At 43.6% G+C, this 17,832-nt stretch overlaps 1 long non-coding RNA gene across 1 annotated transcript in view; it reads right to left on the bottom strand.

The window, feature by feature from the left end:
- LOC141571357 (uncharacterized) overlaps positions 1 to 17,832 on the bottom strand; it is a 385,925-nt gene that overhangs the window by 11,250 nt on the left and 356,843 nt on the right. The gene's annotated exons all lie outside the window — the stretch shown is intronic.

Below are 17,832 nucleotides of genomic sequence, written 5' to 3'. Positions count from 1 at the left end.
GGGTTTTTTTTCACTTAACATTGTGTTATAAGAAACTGGTTTACCAACATACTAACTAATTCTCAGTCTAGGTACTAGGGCAATTCTAATTTCCTCCTTTAAAAAAAAGGGGGGGGTTTCAAGAATTCTACAATTATTGTTTCTAGATTTTTTTTATAATCAGAAGAACCAAAATTTAATTTTAAATACTAGTAATGTGTGCTTCTGGGGACTCCTGTAATGACAACTAAGGTAATGCACATGAAGGAACCCTGTAAACAGTAAGGCCCTGGATGTACGTTTCTCTTTACCAGAGCATCTCACAGCACGGGGAGTATCCTGAGACCTGGCGCCCTAGAAGGTCTTTGGTACACAGCAGGTGATTTAGCTGCAGGTAATCACAGCAGCCTCTGAAAGTTGCCTCTTAGCTATCTCCCTATCCTTCCTGTCTGTTCAATCCCACTGCCCTACCCTGTTCTGACCTTCATCGCCTCCTGCCTATACCATCACATCAGCCCCATTTCTGTTCTTACGGTCTCCTGGATCCCAGTCTCCTTCACCCACCATGATGCAGCCACTGTGTACCTCTGACCATGTCACTCCTATACCATTGCCACGGGGACAGTCCATGCTTCTTAGTGTGGTGTATGAGGCCATGTGTGACCTAACCCCCATCTCATTCTCCAGGGATAGCTCCTACTTCTCCATCATGTCCAAAAACACAACTGTGGTCTTAGCCAAACTCTATCCCGTTAGTTCCCCAACACTCTATTCTTTTTTAATGCCTCCATCTCCCCGGAATGCTCTTTTTCCTCTGCTTCATCCTTCAAACTCCTGTTCAGCCTTCCCAGGCAGTCTCTGTGAAGTTGGCTTTCTCACTTCTCCCCTTCCCATGCCCAAACATGCCTATTGTGACACCTGCAGTTCTTCTAATGTAGGAAATTCTTCATCTGCCTGCCTCCTCCACTGGACCACAGGCTCCGCAAGGAGGCATCTTGTTCACCTTTGAATCATTGCCATCTAGCATGTGCCCAACACAGCCCAGGGATTAGTTAACATTTTCTTGAATGAATTTTGTCAGAATTGTACCCCTGGCATGAAACAAATCATACCTACGTTTGCCCTGGCTGCTCTGTAATGCTGACTTCACTAAGTCCCCAACCACCCAAGTGATTTCTCATAGTTGTCATCTGGAAGACAGGGGAGCTTTATGGGGAAAAGCAGAGCCCCTCAATTACCAATTCTGACAATCTTCATTTTAGCTCAAGTCTCCCCATGCAAACAGACAGTCGACATGTGATTTGAGAAGAAATAGAAGTATGTTTCTATTAAAACCATGTTCCTTAGGTTGTCACTCTGAATTTATATCCCTCTGGCCCTTGCCAAGTTGGCTCTTGGCTATACTCTGTCCTGAAATGAGAGCATTCTTCTTACAGCCCCTGGAGATGCCTACAATGCCTGAAGATTGAAAACAGACCTTGCAACATGGATTTGGGAATTCGCAGAGTCCAAATCACCACTGTCCTATATAACCTGCCCCAGATAACCTAGCTTACTTTCGTGCCTCTGATTAGAGCTTTGCTGCATAGAATAGTTCATTCCTTGAATGGTACCCAAGAGAATGTGTGAGAAATCTAGTTATAGTGAAGAGAGTCAACCAGCGCAGGGCACAGGAAAATGCCACCCATGGCCAGTGGGGTTTGGCCTTTGGGCAGAACAAACCATGGGCTATCTGTGCATCTAAGTATTCAAATTAATAAAAGCAAGCAATTATTGAGTACCAACTATTTACAAGGCCCTGGGCTTGGTCTGGTGAGGGTTAAAGGGATAAGCAAGAGGGTCGTTGTCCTTAGACTGCTCATTTCTCCTGAAGAGAAAGGTTTGGCTCTAAATAGCCATGGCTTATGGAATAGGTAGTGTTATGAGCCATAGAAAGTGCTACAAGTGTGCCGCTGGGTAATGTGGAATGCTGGAAAGAGCACAGGTTTAGCAGCCAACCAGATTCAGGCTCCAGTGCAAGTTTAGCCAGTTGCTTTAGGCAAAGGACTATGCCTCTCAGAGCTTTAGTTTCCTCAACTGTAAGATGGGCCCCAACAGCCACTCCACAAAGAAGGAGTTCGATGGAGATTATAGGAGATGGAGCTTGTGAGCACCTGATGCAGTAGCCCTCACTGCTCTCCCTTTCACATTGTCAGAGCTAAGACCCAGCCACCTCACAAATAACCCCAGGCAAGCACTCCCAGGTTCCAAGAGAGAGTGTCAGGAAGGAAGACCGGAGGCTGCGGAGGTGATAGCCTTTGCCCCATGCTTGCAGTTTTCGGAAGAATGTCTTCCCATTCAGTGACCTTGTGCCTACATGTCTTTGGACTTGCAGTGCTTTGTCTGACAGGTTACTGCTTTCAGTTCATTTCTGTCAGGCTGAGAAACTGAGCTGGGCTCACTCAGACCAGGAACTGAAGAGGACTGCCGCCGTTGAGGTACCCAGCTCCTTGCCAGACCGCAGAGTGCATGCGGAGAGGAACACAAACAACAAGCCGGAGAAGACGTGGCCTTCCCCACGTAGGGCCTGCAACTCAGGCCTGCGGTCTTGAGCGATGTAATCAAGCCTGGGGAATCTCGGCTGGGGTTACGATGTCTGATTGTTGCAATGCTCAGGCTTCTGACAGAAGTGCAGTGGGGCAGCGGGTTCATGTCTCTGCTTTGTTTCATTTTATATACAAAGGAAAGAAAGTTTCCATATCTACCTACAAATGGGGGAGATGCCCACTTTCCCACCTGTGGTTCTTCTTAGCCAGAATACACCTAAGCAGAAATACTATTTTCCACGTGACAGTCAGGCTTGGGAGTTTAAATGCAGAGTAACAGGTAAAAGCACTGGACTAGTTAGCAGAAGACTAGGGGTCAATGTTGCCTTAGCTACATATGGGCAATTTAAATTCCTCATGACTCACTGTCTTCCTCTTTTAAATGGGCACAATAAGACAACCTACTGCACTGGGTTGGTTTCTAGATTAACTTAGTATATGCAAAAATTTTGGCATATCAGTAAGTGTTAGTTTGCCTCACAACTCCTACCACATGAGAGATTGGATAAATCCTTTAATGAGTTAAAGTTTCTATTTTGCAAAACTAAACCCATCGACCTCACCCTTTCTACCTCTCAGAGCTGTTTGAGTGGTTACAGTGTTGGTAGAACGAATGTGCTCTGTAACTGGAAAGCGCGAAGGCAAAAATAAAGTCTATCAAGATGGCTCTTTTCACCAGGTGGGAATGGCTCAGGAGCGGAGCCATGTCTTTCTCAGATGCCCACTCATTCAATCACTTCTCAGCAGTAAGGGCCACTTTAGAATAAACTACAATGATTGAGCAGTTATCATCAGAGAACTGGAGAAAAGCTTCAGGCTCCAGTTTCTGTTGAAGTCCAACCACACCGGCTAGAGGGTCAGTGCCCAAATCCTTTGACTGCCATATAGCCTCAAAGAACTAAAGGCTGGCAGAGTTTGATGCCAGCTACATGATTACGTGGACAAAACCTAAACACTCTAAGCCGTGAGATCAAAGAGAATATTCTTTCCGACAAGTAAACCCTCTTAGCGAGCGAATTGGAGCATGATTCATCCCAACAAGCCACTTACGAGTCAGGCAAGCAGACCGTCCCCTGCCTGAGGAATTCATGCAAGCCTGTCCCAAAGAGAAAGGAGACAGATGGGGTCATCTCTAAAGACCTTCATGTCCAGAAGCGAGATGGTCATGACCTGAGGTCAACATGCTGCGAACGTTGCCCCTGGATCTACAAAATAGTGAGGTCCTGTGGGCATCTGATTCAACTGACATTTCGATTCTAGGTCAGGGCCTCACCTAGCCTGGTCCTCAGGAACCTAGTTTTCCATGTTTATGCCAGAAAAGGTATTCACTATTAGCTCAAGCTATGAGTTAACTTAGCCCTAACTTGCCTATGTAAAGCTCCTTTCCTAGCACCTCTCCCAATGGATGGTAGGATAGATGAATGAATGTAAACAAATGTGCTTGCAAGTCTCCTCCCAAAATCATCAAAGAGGCTCAACTCAGTCAGCACAGAGAGATGGCTGAGATAATATGGCACGATTATTTCTCTTTTCAGTGGGGAGGTATTATGGATTGATAGTATTCCCCCAAATTTGTATGTTAAAGCATTAACCCCAATGTGACAGCGTTTGGAGATGTGGCCTTTTGGAGTTAACTAGAGTTAGATGAGATCATGAGGGTGGGGTCCTGGTCTGATGGGATTAGTGTCTCTGTAAGAAAACACATCAGAGAATTTGTTTTCTGTCTCTTCCCAGGAGCACGTACCTGAGGAAAGGTCACGTGAGCACAGAATGTGAAGGCGGCTTTCTGTAAATCAGGAAGACAGCTCTCACCAGAGACCGACTATGCTGCCACCTTGACCTTGGACTTCCAGCCTCCAGAACTGTGAGAAAATGAATTTCAGTTGCTCAAGCCACCCAATCTAGGGTGTTTTGGGATGGCAGTCCGAACTAAGACAGGAGGGGACGAGAAACTAAGACAGGAGGGAATGAAACTTCCTTAGCGGTTGTCACCATTACTACCCACTGGCCCCAGCCAGAAACCTGGGAGTCATTCCTGACTCCTACTCCGTCTGTCCTCCTCACCTAATCAATCACAGTGTCTTAGCAAAAATTCTCCAACCTGCTTTATTCTGCACCAGGACTCACCGGGTCCTCTCCATGCCCTGGAACTGTGCACTAGTTCCGACCCCCAGCATTGCTCTCTAGGACTGTGGCAGCAGCCCCTCCGTGGTCTCCTTTCCTTTGGTCTCTCCACTCCAATCCAGCCTTCACGTGACCATCAGAGCCACTTTACCAAACGTGACCTGCTACTCCTCTGCATGATGACATTCGTTGGCTCCTGTTCACCTGGCCTTGAGCTGAACGTACACAAGGCGTTGGATAACCTGCCCCTGCCTATCTCGTAGCCTCACCTCTCATCTCATCATGCGTGCCCCCATACTTGCCTTACCCCACAGGTTCAGCAGGGTATGCTCTCTCCCACTTCTACACCTTCACATTCCCTAGTTTGGTTTCCTGCATTACACTCTTCTTCCACTTCCCCCAGAAAACTCTTCCTTGTTCTTGAAAACTCAGCTTAAGTATTTCTTCATCAGTGGAGCCTCCTCTGCCAGCCTCCCAACCCTTCCCTCCAGGGTTGGGGACATCCTTTGGGCTCACGTAGCAACCCCAGCTCATGACCATCCTGATGTTTATTACAGGGTATTTTAGTTGGCCAATTCCTTACTTGTCTGTCTCGCCTTTAGAATCGTGTGTGAGTTTTCTAGGGCTGCCATAACAAAGTACCGTAGACTGGGTGGCTTAAACAACAAAATTTATTTCCTCGTGGCGCTGGAGAATGAAAGTCCAAGATGAAGGTTTTGGCAGGGTTGGTTTCTTCTAGGCCTCCTCCTCATCTTGTAGATGGCTGCCTTCTCCTCCCTGGGTCTTCACATGGTCTTCCCTCTGTGTGGACCTGTAAGCTAATTGCCTCTTCTTGTAAGGACACCACTCATATTGGGTTAGGGCCCACTCTAATGATCTCGTTTTAACTTAATTATTTGTTTAAGGTCCTATCTCCAAATGCAGTCACATTCGGAGATACCAGGGTTTAAGACTTCAACATATGAATTCTAGGGGAGACACAATTTGGCTCCTAAGAACCAGCTATGAGCTCCCCGAGAAGAGGGACCATGTCTCATTCACACGGCATCATCAGGCCTAGCCCATTGCACAGGTCATGGCAAATATCTCAGGAATTATCTGTGGAATAAAGATGCTCCATGAAATTCTGAGCCAATCAGAGAAACATTCTCTCTCTGGTCTGTGGAGGCCAAGTCTGGGGACCCCCTCCTCAAGTCTCATTTATTCTTTGAATCAGACAAGTGAATCAAATGCTTAAAAGTTGCTGAGAATAGAACAACTACTCCTAAAATTTATATGGAACCACAAACGACCCTGAATAGCCAAAGAAATCTTGAGAAAGAACAAAGTGGGAAGTATCATGCTCCCTGATTTTAAGCTATACTACAGAGTTACAGTAATTAAAACAGTATGGTGCTGACATAAAAACAGATATATAGATCAGTGGAATAGAGAGCCCCAAAATAAATCTTCACTTATATGGTCAATTGCTCTATGACAAAGGGGCCAAGAATATACAAGGGGGTAAAGACAGTCTCTTCAATAGATGTTGTTGGGGAAACTGGATAGATAACATGCAAAAAAAAAAGAAAAAAGAAATGAACCTGGGCCACTTTCTTACACCATATACAAAAATAAACTCAAAATGGAATAAAGACTTAAATGTGAGACCTGAAACGTTTATAAAACTTCTAGAAGACAATAAACTTTTTGACATCAGTCTTAACAGTATCTTTTTAGATATGTTTCCTTGAGCAAAGACAACAAAAGCAAAAATAAACAAATGGAACTACATCAAACTAAAAAGTTTTTGCAAAGCTAAGGAAACCATCAACAAAATGAAAAGACAACCTATTGAATAGAAGATATTCACAAATGATATATCCAATAAGGGGTTAATATCCAAAATGTACGTATAAGGAATTCATACAACTTAACACCAAAACACTCCAATTAAAAACGGGCAAAGGACCTGAATGGTCATTTCTCCAAAGAGGACATACAGATGGCCAACAGATATATATGAAAAGATGGGAAATGCAAATCAAAACCACCATAAGATACCACATCACACTGTCGGAATGGCTATCATCAATAAATCAGCAAACATCAAGCGCAGGATGTTGGGAGGATGTTGAGAAAAGGGTATCCTGATGCACTATTTGTGGGATTGCAAATTGGGGCAGCCACAATGGAAAACCGTATGGAGATTGCTCAAAAAATTAAAAATAGAACTGCCATATGACCCAGCAATACCACTTCTGCATATTTATCCAAAGAAAATAAAGACACTAATTTGAAAAGATATATGCAGCCCTATGTTCACTGCAGCACTATTTACAATAACTAAGCTATGCAAGCAGCCTAAGTGTTCATCGAAAGATGAATGGATAAAGAAGATGTGGCACGTGCACGCACGCGTACACACACACACACAGCGGAGTATTACTTAACAATATAAAAGAATGAAATCCTGCCCTTTGTGACAATATGGATGGACCCAGAAAGTATGATGCAAAGTGAAACAAGTCAGACAGAGAAAGACAAATACCATATGATTTCGCTTATGTGAAATCTAAAGAAATTAAAACAAAAAAAAAGAGTAATAAACAAAACAGAAACAGACCCATAGATGCAGAGAACAAGCTGGCGGTTACCGAAAGGGACAGATTGGGAGATGAGTGAAAAAACAGTTGCCAAGACAATGAGAAAGAACATAGGGTAACAGGGAAGATTGTTGCGCTGTGGACAACTAGCTTGGACTCATCCTCTGTCCGTATTAGCTGATTGCCCTCAAGGAACTCACTCAACCTCTCTGAGCTTTGACTTCTTCAAATGAAAAATGAACCATTGGAGAAGAACCAGTGGTTTCATTTCAGGCAGTCCATTAGAATCTTCTGTAGTAAGACCTGGGCATTCATATTTCTAAAGTCCCCAGGTGATTCAATGGCCGGAGTTGAGTACAGCTAAGACAGAGGAGACAAATGGTGACTTGTGTCAGCTGGTGTGAGTGGCAGTATTTATACTGGCTTAGGCAATGCTAAGAAGAGTTTCAGAAGTTCCCCATCTCTGAGCCGATTGGAGTACTTAGCACATAGGTAGAAAGGATGCATCAAAGAATAGATGTATGAACACGTTCACTGCACCAGGCACTGCGTCAGGTGTGTCATCTCATGGGTCAGCACAGCAGTCCTGTACCTGTTGTCCCCATGTTACAGGTGTGAGGTGTGGACTCACAGAAGGGAAGTGACTTGCTGAGCATTGCGTGCTGAGAAGAAGAGGAACTGAAACCAGAGCAGGGTACTGACTGCAGACTCCATCCTTGTGCCTTTATCATGTGTCCCCTCTGGGGACAATGGCACATAGTGCTCCACAGAGCTGGTGAAGGAAGAACGTGAACCAGCACTTCCTGGGCGTCCGTGTGTCCTGGGTACGGTGCTGTGTTTGCACACTCACCTCAGCTGGCTTGGGTAGTCTCAGCTGACTGCACAGAGAGTTGGAGAGGTTCAGTAACTAGTCTTTTGGGGTATATTTTAGCATCTGAAGAAAATAGAAAAAGCTCATCCTTCCTAAGGATTAGTAGAAGGTCAGACAGCTCATACCTGGCCAGTCTGGGACTCCAAACCCAGGTTTCTGTGACTCCAGAATGCATGCTCCCCCCTCCCCACACTGCACTTCCCAACGCACGTTTAGGACTTTGGGGCATCTTTCTGGACAGCACTGTCCCTCAGCTCCCCGAAACGTCCTCTTTGCCCCTGCAGCTGATCTTCCCATGCGGCTCGCACCCTCAGCTGCCTGGAATCCTGAATCCTGTGTCCAAAATGGAGTCTCGGGGGAAGAGGCTGTGATTGGATGTCCCCTGTGCCCTGGGTAGGCTGCCCTTCTTATGATTATACAACCACAAATGGGGGGCTTGAGATGGCTCCTCTTGCTCAGAGTAATTTCCAAGGTCAGTCAAGACCCAGAGGGGGACATCCTCTCTGGAAGGCCACTGACCTGAGTGTATTTGGGGGCAGAGGGTAGGGGTGACGGGCTGTTGAGCTCAGGCTCTATCAGGAGCTTTCTCCAAGGGAAGCAGCTAAGAGGACCGCATGCTGTGCTCCGCCTCCGCCTGCTGGGTGCTCACAGGACAGGCAGCTGACAGCCTCAACTTGTGAGAGGCTGCAGGCACAGGGGGGTTTCCCCTAGGAAGACACCTAGGCTTGCAAAGTTAAAAATAAGAGCCCAGATGTGGAAGGCAAACTGAACCCTCCAAGTGAGTGATTCATAGCATAGAGATGGGGTTGGCTCTGCCTTTATATTTACAACTTCCTTCAAGCGGTTCCTAAGGAGACATCTCTTTTCTGAATTGAAAGTAGTAGAAAAGTATCTGAATTATCTTGTCCTATTATCCTGTGGTATTTCCTCCAACTCTGACCAAAAAACGGACATCTGTTTTATAAATGGCAACTCCCTTTGCTGCCGTGTTTCCCTGAAAATAAGACCTAGCTTGACCATCAGCTCTAATGCATCTTTTGGAGCAAAAATTAATATAAGACCCAGTATTATATTTTATTATATTATAGGCCGGGTATTATATTACATTACATTATACTATATTATATTTTACTTTATATACATTACATTATATTATATTATATTATGTTATGTTATGTTATGTTATGTTATGTTATGTTATGTTATGTTAAAGACCCAGTCTTATAGTAAAATAAGACTGAGTCATATTAATTTTTGCTCCAAAAGACGTATTAGAGCTGATGGTCCAGCTAGGTCTTATTTTCGGAGAAACACGGTAGCAGAAGGGGCTGCTATCATTCTAATCATGACACTTGTGTTCACTGGGAAGCACACGAGTGTCGTGGACATAGCACCAACTTTGCAGTTAATGTTTTCTGAATTCAACCCTGACTCCGTACACCATGCTGTGTAACGTTGGTCATGTTCCCTTACCTCTCTGAGCCTCAACTTCCTCATCTGTAAAATGGAGGTGATAACAATAGAAGTTAAAATGTATTGAGTGCTTTGATATCACAAGGCACTTTGAACATTAGAAGGGATTTAAACTCAGTCATGCAGCCTCATTACCAAACTATCCACCACACAGTACTAGTGTGTCAAGGCAGCGACTGACAGCTTTGATGGTTTCCCTGGCATTTTTATTTCAGAGATCTCATTGGATTTTCATAATTGTGCAATGAGGTAGACCCAGTAGGGATGATGTTCCCTGTTTTAAAATGAAGAAATAATTCTCAGAAAGTTTGAATGGCTTTTCAGAAGTGGAAAAGATGGGTCTGGAGCCAGGTCAGAACCACAATGCTACGTGCCAGGCATGTGCCTTACAAATGTTCCCCCCAGGGGACATTTGACAACGTCTAGAGATGGTTTAACTATCACAACTCAGGGGAGGGGGGAAGTACTGCTTCTAGTGTGTAGAGACTAGGACGGTCCTAAACATCCTGCAATGCACAGAACAGCACCCCCCCTCACCCCCCCAACAAGGAATTATCTGCCCCAAATGTTACTAGTGCCAAAGCTGAGATACTCTAATACAGAGTAAAGCAATCAGGCAAGTTGTTTCCATGTTATAGGTGATAAAGCTGAAGCTTAGAGCCTAAGTAATCTCCCAGTCACATGGGTAGGACATGGTGACGTGGAATTTAAAGCCAGACAGCTTGAACCTACACACATGTGGGTAACCACTAAGCTCTGCTCTCTCTCTCTCTCTCTCTCTCTCTCTCTCTCTCTCTCTCTCTCTCTCTCAGGGAATCTATATTGAATTCATTCATGTCAGGAAAAGGTACCAAAAGGACAGACTGCCTTCTGGTGAAGAAAGCACGTTTATGCAGCAAGGGTTTTATGCACCTAGGGGGTTAGACCACTAGACCAGATAGAACATTTAACTCTTGTCTAAACCAGGGACTTCAGAGTAGGGTCTCTCACCCCCAGACCAGCTCGGTCCTTTATTTCTTTTTTTACCAAGTAGTATATTTATTCTTCTCCAAAGGAATGTGTAGCTTCTCCTCCAAAATGCCTATATTCTTAGTCCTAAACACTAAAAAAATACAAATGAAGGACCCAAAGTGATTATGGGTGAGAACACAGCACAGGGCAGGCTCCCTGCGGGTCTGTGCTCTCAGGCTCAATGACTGGGCCTCCGTCTTCCATTGGGGACCTTGGAATCTGCTTTGTTTGCATTGGAAGGAGCTGGGGGGTTACGTAGATCTGCCCATACCCCCATGTGACCAGAGGGTAGCCCCCTTCTCCCTCTGGATCCCAGTCCTCCTCTAATTTGTAAAATGAGGGGCTTCAACTGGATGCTCTCTAACCCCACACCAGGCTCCAAAGTCCTGGCCTCCACCTCAGTAGTTTGCAAACTTTTCCCTCCCACCTCCTACATATAGATGGAAGGCATTCTCCTGTGTGTCACACTTACTTGGGTATATCCCAACTTTTACGAAAGTCCACTCCTCGATGCAGGTCAGATGTACCTATTCAGAGGTACCATAATCATCTTTATTCACCATAACCTTTAATGAGCCACATGTAATATGCGAGTCCATGGGGCTGTGGGTTAGGTCCCGTCCCCAGGCCAGGCCCTGTAATATGACTGTCCTGTGAACAAGGACACGTGGAGCTGCCGGAGGAGTTTCTGTTCCAGAGGTTCTAGGGGTTGGGGAACGGTCACATGTGCGGTCAGGGCCGGGCAGACCTGGGAGGCCCAATGGGAGATCCTGGTGGGTGCAGCAACACGTAGTAGCTCGTCTCTAGTTTCACATGGACTAGATGCCTCTTTTCATTCATGGCCGATAAGTCCTTTTAGTGGTTTACTAACTGGCTAAAAGGTGTTTGCTGTAAGAATCCCTGCATCTCATACAAACTGCAGCTTCGTCGTTATTCTGAAACCCATGACATAAAGAAGTTCTGTTGGATTTGAAATCCACTTGCATTATCACACATGATTCATGATTTACCGATAAAAAAGGGAGAGCGCTTAGGTTCTTTCAAGATAATTTCAGTTCTAGAAAATTTTAAATTGTGATGTAAATGTTTTATAATTTGAAGCACCGCTATATAAAAAGTTTTTGGTTTATGGTAAAAAATGTAAAGAGACAATCATTAAGCTCTCATGGTCAAGGATTGCGCAGTCATTTAAAGCATAAGGAGTGATATTTTAAAAGTTATATTAATGGATGCAAGCTCAATTACTCATTGGAAATTTTCAAAGCATTTATTTGGGAGTTTTATGTAAATTCAATATTTAATGTATTCTTTAAAATGTTGTGTTTCGTCACAATATTAGGTTGGTGCAAAAGGAATTGTGGTTTGAAAGGTTAAAAATAATTGCAAAAACTGCAATTACTTTTGCACCAACCTCATATAAAGAAAAGATAGCGATTTTTTTCTTAACCCAGTCCCATATAAACACCCGCAGGCGCCCTCCAACCTGCTCTAGTATACTGTATAAATACTCTTATTTTCTTCGTGTGCTATGACATGGAAGAGTTTAGGAAGCGCTATTCTAAAGTACGGACTGGGCATATGCCTTGACTGGCTACCCATGTTTATGTGCTGCCACAGCTAGATGGCAAGCTAGTGGGAGTGGGTGGGAAGTTGCTATGTATGCATCTGTGGTTGTCCTATGATGCCTCACACAGGGCTTTCACAGAGCACTTTAAATGCTTGTTTCAGACTTTTCTTCTTATACGTAGTTTGAACCTGTAATAATAAAACGATAACTCCATTATTCAGCACTTACCATATCCAGCACCATATCCAGTGCCTCCCAAACATTATTTTGTTTCTTTTAAATGAAAGATTTGATATGCACAAAAGCACATATCTAAGATAGCTGTAAGTTTGAAAGCTCATAATATAATGAACCATTAAAAAAATATATTATTGTAAATCCTTACCACAACCCCACTGAAAGGTGAATATTATTGTCGCTTCTTTACAAACAAGGAAAGTGAGGCACTGAGAGAGTATATCACTACCCAAGTTCACACAACAAATAATATTATTTTAGATTATTAGTACTTGACTGAACAGCATAGACCTATAGCTATAAGACCAATGTAGGAATCAAAGATCTAAGCATCCTTCCTACAAATGAAAGAGGAAATATTTATATAGAGCTGATTTACACCAGGAAAAACTACATTTAAAAAACTGGGAAATAGTCCCTCACCCTATTATAACTTCTGTAAAAGAAGAAATGGATAAGGAGGGAGGAAGGAGAGAGCACATAGAGCCCTGAGATGAACTCAGTAATCTAAACTGAAATTCTACCCATCGTATTCTCAATTCATGATGCAACAAAGTTAGATGATAATAAAGCTAAAGAAATCTGATCACATGGGATTTTTTTTTTAATCTAAAATTATGCATGTGCCAGTGAAGCAATCCAAGAATGTGAACACATTTTTGTTGTTGTTGTTGTTGTTTTTTATGACAGAAGACACACACCATAATGGTCCCACTTCCTTTTGTCTGACAGCATGCTGACCTGCTTTGCGGCCATCAAAGACACACAACTGGCCATCATTTGGGCTGGGGTAAGTAGTTCCCTTTGCAGAGGCCCTACAGAGCAGTAAGGCACTAAGGGTATACCATTTGCCTGGCAGGCTCTCAGATTGGCATAGCCAAGAAAAGATAAGTAGGGGTCTACAAGAAGTAAATCTGGATTGAAACTTTGTGTTAGGGGAAGAACGAAGAGATTTCAGGAAGTTTTACATTTGACCCTATCGGTTCACTACCATGGGAAGAAAGAGAGATGCTAGGTAGCAAACAAAGCTGGGTACACTCAACTGGTCTCCTGGGTTTACACTGCGTCTTCTGGAGGAATTTCAGCATGACCCTGGTGTCATGGAAGGTGGAGTGTGTCTAACAGTGAGCCAACAAGTCTAGAAACATGTATACCAAGATCCATGGGTGGTAAGAAGTAACAGTTCTAAATATCACTAACAACCTAGCTCAGAGTGCAATGCATAGTGTGTGTACAAGAAAGTTACGTCCCCTTCCTCACTTGTGGATGGTGGTCAAGTCAATAATAGAAAGAAAAATTATAACTTAAAATGGCTTTAATAACAATACAAACAAAGAAAATGTGATTTAGATATATTCTTTAGTGATTTAGAAAAGAAACAATAAACTAAATAGCATCTGGAATAAAAGAGAAAACAAAATAAATAGGAAAACATTAGTATCAATAAACTAAATGGTTCTCAGGGTTCTCCAGAGAAACAGAACCAATAAAATGCATGTGTATATAGATATAGGTATAGATACAGGTATAGGTATAGGCATAGGTATAGATAAATTTATTTTAAGGAATTGGCTCATGTGATAGTGGAGGCTTGGTAAGTCCAAGATCTACAGGGTAGTCCCTCAAGCTGTAGACCCAGGGAAGAGGCAGTTCAAGTTCAAAGGCCACCTGCTGGGATAATTCATTCTTACTCAGAGATCAGTCTTTGTTTTATTAAGGCCTTCAATTGATTGTATGTGGCCCACCATAATTGGGAGGGTAACCTGCTTTACTTAAAATCTACCAGTTTAAGTGTTAACCTCACCCAAAAAAAACACCTTCACAAAAACAGCCAAAATAAGGTTTGACCAAATATCTGGACACCATGACCCAGCAAAGTTGACATATAAATTGAACCATCACAACTAGTTTGGGGAACTAATTTTTCTTTAGTGCTTTATAGTCTCGTTGCACATTTACAGCCATTATTTCCTTTAATCCACTCAGTGTGTTTTTTTTCTGGATTAGCAAACTGAGGCTGGAATGCTGAGCAACTCTCCCAGCAAACACAACTAGGAGGCATGTTAACCATGGTTCCCCGACTCTTTCCACTGTGCCACCCTCATGGTGGTGCCAACACAGATTCAAATCCAGCCTCTGGCTCCAGAGCTGTGCCTCTTCCCTGGGGATGGGCTCCTCTTCAAAAATAATCCAAAAATGATATACTAGTGTGAACCTGTCAGCAGGAAGAATTTAGTTCCTTTATTGTGGGTGCTAAGGAGCAGGGAATAGGACTGGAAAGTACCTTTCATATTCATCGTCTTTTTAAATATTACCTATGAGCATTAGTTTTGCTAATGCCCTTAATGTCCTTATTGGAGAAGATCTGGTCTGGCCCTGAAAGTCTTTCCTTTAAAACAGACGTTCTTTAAAAAAAAAATCACCTTCCTACATGGAGCTTTTATGCAATCATTTCAATGCATATTTGTTCAGTGCCTCTCAAGTGTCTAGAAGGTGAATTCCCTGTAGAAAAACATTGGAAATCTGACACAAAAGTATACATGGTGTATGATTTCATTTATGCGAAGTTCAAGGACAGGCAAAACTACAGTCAGAATAGTGATTGCCCTTGGTGGGAGATATTGAAGGCAAGAGACACACCGGAGGCTTTGGGTGCTGGAAATGGTCTATGTCGTAGTAAGAATGGTTGTTACACAGAGGTATGTGTATGTATGTATGTAAGCAAAAACGTCACTGAGCTGTACACCAGAGATCTGTGAGATTTATTGCGTGTATGTTACATCTCAATTTTTAAAAAGAAATGTATACTGGAAGGAAAAGGGAGGGAGGAAGCATTGGAAAGTGCTTGTTTCCAGCATGGGGCTGGTAAGTGGAACCATGAACAAAATACGAACATACCTGGTGGACTTTTATTGCAGAAAAGAGAATAGTCAGGAAACGTGGGCGGCAATGCCATAGCACGAAGACCTTCTTCTGTTCAGTAAAGGTTTGCAGAGCAAAGCCCAACTCCAGGATGGGATGGAGGGAAGAAAGGAAGTGAGGAAATTTTGCTTAATGTAAGGAAACCACAGATATACTATTTCCTGAATATCCTGGGGAAAAGTAGAATGCAAAGCGCCCATATTTTCTTAGATTTGTAAGTTGAAAAATGAAGTGGAACATGACCTATTGTATTAACACGTTTTGGAGAAGCTACACTGCATTTTATTCTAAAGCATGATTTCCAAAACCTGAAACCATCATGGGTGGGTGAGTAGATGCAGTCTCCTGTGGGCCCCATAAGGCAATGGTATCTGGAAGGATGGGTGGGCCAAAGCAGTTACCTAACTTTTTGGTAGAAATTTCTGAAACCCCTGTATGAGTAGGTCATGTCCTTGACCTCGGAGCCCTTTCCAGATTAGATTTGGATTTCTATTTACATCCAGGAATAAAAGAACTAAAGGAAGACAGTACAGGGTTCTCTTCCCGGCCCATGCCCCCGCAAAGATGGTTCTGAGACCAAGGGAATGTTGCTGCAGGCATGGATTTCTGGATGGTTTCTAAGAATTGCTTGGGTTTAAGTGCAAAGGGAATTCTCCCAATAGAGTCCTCTTGGATTTTCCAATTACATGCTCTAATTGCAGCAGAGACCCGGGGCACTCAGTCCTTCCGCAGGCTGCGTGCTGGGCTTGAGTCACTGGAAGCAGAGGGAGCCGGCCAAGGCCAGCATGGCCCATGGCCCAGCAACTGCCTTTCACTGGGCTCTGCTGCCAGACCGAGTGTGGAGGGGCCTGGCTGTGGCCCCCAAGGACTCTGAGAGGGAATGATTCTGACTAAGAATGACATACTTGGCTTCTGGAGAAGCAGGCTCTGGGCATTGGGGTTGCCAGCTTGTGGGGCTAAGAGGGACCTCACTGGGCTTCTTATGAACAGTGCTGTGGGGCCGGGTCCATCCTGGTCACAGATTCCTGTGTGCCAAAGCTTTCTGGTGAGGTAAGGAATGTGTCAGCCCCAAACCATCCTCCCACCACCACCAGCAGCCTGGGGACAGTGACTGTGTCTCCAAATACAATATGTATGCGTGTAGGAGGAGCATCGCGATCTGTGCAAGATTAACCTACCAAACTTCTTCCAGAATATTCTCTGTCCCTTCCCCCAATCTCTCTCTCTCTCTCTCTCTCTCTCTCTCTCTCTCTCTCTCTCTCTCTCTCCTGTGTGTTCAATCATAACCCTTACTCCCCTTCTCCTTTAAGCTAGCTAACTCTTGATATTTTAGCTGAGGTCTTCCTTTTAAATAAGGAAACTAATTTCAAGGGAAAACTAAGAAAAATCCTAGGGACTGTATCACATTGGAACAGGGGAAGTGAACACCCAAGGCTTTATGTGATGAGATGTACAACCTAACATCATTTCGTTTCAACAGCATCTGCCGCCTCTGTGCCAAGCGCTGTGTGGGATGCTTCAGGTCAGGGTGGAAGAGAGGGAAATGAAAATGGATGGAGTGCTGAGAATAGCCAACATATATTGAGCATTCTCTTTGTATCAAGTAATGCGGAAAGCTTTTTACATATATTAGCTCATTTAATCCTCTCAAAACTTTATAAGAAGGGCCCTATTGGCCTTATATTACGCAAGAGGAAACTGAGGCTTAGAAGGTTAAATAACTTGACAGGACTTACCTGCTGGTTTGTGGGGGAGGCTGGCTAATCCCAGAGCACTAACTTGTACTGCCAAACCCTTCAATCATGGTATCTTACTCCATCATCATAACTAACTTGCAAAGTAGGTTGTATTATCCCTGTTTCATAGATGATGAAACCAATTCAGAAATTTTGAGTACCTCACCTAATGTCACACAGGTAATCAATGACAGAAGACATTGAACCCACACTTGTCTATCTCCAGAGTGTATGTTCTCCACGCAACCATGTGGTTACATGGTCCAAAACTAAGGAGTTCTTCATATGCTAAGAATAGTAAAACACTCCAACAGGTGGGATAAGAGTCTTTAGAAAGAAAAGGTGTGGAGAAAGAAAGACCACCTCTGGTTGAGAGGCAAAGAAAGGCCCCAGGTGAAGGAAGCATGGAGATGGATTGAAGTGGAATGAAACCCATGGCTTGCCAACTGTTCCACATCTCAGGGGGATGAGATGGCTTTGGTCCCCTTTAGCCTGATTTACCATGGGAGGGTTCAAGTTCTAATTTTTCTGGGTCTAGCCCTTTCTCCTGGTAGAAATCTTTCACAGAAGGATATCCAAATAGAAAAAGTAGAAAGAATGAATGTGGAATGGGCATTGTATTTCGAGAATTTTAAACAATGTTTCCCATACCATAGAAAAGCAAAACAAAAGCCATTAGTAATGATATAATAATTACCACTGTGTGCTGTGTGATGGCGTCTTTCACCCAAACGCCTACTGC

The sequence above is a fragment of the Rhinolophus sinicus genome, linkage group LG04 (assembly GCF_036562045.2).
Source record: "Rhinolophus sinicus isolate RSC01 linkage group LG04, ASM3656204v1, whole genome shotgun sequence".
Taxonomy (NCBI): Eukaryota; Metazoa; Chordata; class Mammalia; order Chiroptera; family Rhinolophidae; genus Rhinolophus; species Rhinolophus sinicus.
Note: the sequence above shows the minus strand (reverse complement) of the source record. Positions and strands in the feature narration are given on the sequence as shown.